We start from the raw sequence: 2,170 nt of genomic DNA, 5'->3' as shown, positions 1-2,170 counted from the left end.
AATTCAACTCAACATAAAGATGATCAGTGACAGATTTCTAATCAATACTCTGATCAATTGATTGATCCATTGATAAACAGCATGATCAGAGTGATCCAAGTCCCTGTTGGAGTCAGTCAGAGCATTTCCATAGAGAGCCACTTTGCATCAGCAGCACCATGCTCCAGTGCTCTGGGAGAGTTTATAGTCCTGAGAGTTGAAGACTGGAAGACTGACAGCTGTCCTTCATGACAACAGAAGACACAGAAATCCTCCTCATCAGAAACATGACTTTGGTCTCCGTCCTCATCTGGACTCTCCTCTGCTTCACTCAGGGTGAGGAACATTATTTTTCTGTCATGTGAAAATCATTTGGAGTGTAGCTGAGTTTCACCTCACCATCTCATGTCCAGTGTTTCTTCTCTCTCCTCAGGGTCTGTTGGACAAAATGTTGTTTTGACTCAGTCAGCAGCCAAATCAGTGCAGCTTGGTCAAACTGTCTCTGTTGACTGTAAGGCCAGTCCAAAAGTAGCTCACTACTCTGGTTCACAATACTACCTGTCCTGGTACCATCAGAAACCTGGAGAAGCTCCTAAACTTCTGATCTATTTGACATCAGACAGACATTCAGGAATCTCCTCCAGATTCAGTGGAAGTGGAGCAGGGAATGGAGTTGACTTCACTCTGACCATCAGTGGAGTCCAGGCTGAAGATGCAGGAGTTTACTACTGTCAGAGTTATCACTCTATCAACAGTCAGCTTGTGTTCACACAGTGAAAAAGCGTCGTACAAAAACCTCCCTCAGTCAGACTGAACAGAAACTGAACTGACTGCTGCAGCTGGAAGCTACTGCAGAGACTGATACAGTTCACTGAGGACACACACACACACAACACACACACACACACACACACACACACAAACACACACACACACATACAGGTTTCTTTTGTAGTAACTGATTTTAACCTCCATGTAACATTAATTAATTTGGATCCCTCAGGAAGACTTTACTTGCACCCCCCTTGCATTGCAGTCAGTTTCACAACCAATGTTCAAACACTCACACAGAAACTGCAGAGCTTTGTCTTTGAGATTATATTTTCTTTTAAACAGAAAATAACCCACAATATAAAAACTGTATTAGAAACAAGTGACATTAATTAAATTATAGATACAATATAAAGAAGCCATTGCACAATATAAGATATAAAAGAAACCAATGAAGACATTAAGACTTATTGCACGAGTAAAAAATATTAACTGCAAATGCAATATGCATAATGTAGTTGCATAGAGGGTTCTACAGCACATGGGCAAGTTTTGTCTGGTGCTGACAATCCGCTAGTGTCTCGCTTTCACATTGAGTCGATCAAGCCCTCTGTGTTCATGTCTGCCAAGGGGAAGGTTCTGCAAAATGGCCCTACCTGAGACATTAGGTGATCACATACTGTTTGTCTTCATTTGGTAGCTGAATCTAGTGCTGACACAGACTTACTGAACTCAGGGAAACAGCTGTATTCACCACGTGTCCATTTGTATTTTATGTATCAGCTATATTTGGATTTTATTCTTATGTGTCTTTAGATTTCACATAGAAATAAGTGTAAAATCTCTCTAGTTTTGCTCTGCTTCACTATCTCAATACCGATTTTGAGACATGTAATGTCCAGATGTTGTAGTATGGTGTAGTCGAGGTTGTGGGCTGCCACTGCAGCCAGGGAGGGGGACCGGGGGGGGCAGCAGGAACCAAGAAAAAAAGGCCTCTGCATTATTTAATAGACCTTAGTTTGTAGTTGTGTTGTTATGTGGGCTTATGTTATATTTATAAATAATAGTTTTAATAGTATAAGTAAATAGTAAAAGTTCAACATTTTGATTTTTTTTTCTTCCCTCATTTGCAGCGCCCCCTATGTATGACGTGGCCTTTAGCATTCTCCTATACTGCCTGAGCCACAGGCCGTCGCTGACTGACACAGGTGAGCAACACAAAAAGTAGAGTCATCCCACAAAGAAAAGAAATCACAACCTAGTTGCTTTGCAAGGTTCAAAGTTACAAGATGAAGAATTATTTTATTTAAAAACACTTTCTTGTGTAATGCACTTGTTCTTTTGCAATTGTTACACAAAGTTAATGGTTTTCATTCATCTCCGTGAGGATGATTGAAAGAGTCAGTGTTCCAGCAGTGAG

General features: G+C 40.7%; 1 gene segment (V, D, J or C); it reads right to left on the bottom strand.

Annotated features, from left to right (window-relative positions):
- LOC147817224 (Ig kappa-b4 chain C region-like) overlaps window positions 1–2,170 on the bottom strand; it is a 57,076-nt gene that overhangs the window by 18,097 nt on the left and 36,809 nt on the right.

This window comes from Seriola lalandi, unplaced genomic scaffold (assembly GCF_002814215.2).
Source record: "Seriola lalandi dorsalis isolate HSWRI2012SDOR001 ecotype SW California unplaced genomic scaffold, Sedor1 jcf7180002054985, whole genome shotgun sequence".
Classification (NCBI taxonomy): domain Eukaryota; kingdom Metazoa; phylum Chordata; class Actinopteri; order Carangiformes; family Carangidae; genus Seriola; species Seriola lalandi.
The sequence above is the reverse complement of the archived record's forward strand: the minus strand, read 5'-3'. Positions and strand labels throughout refer to the sequence as shown.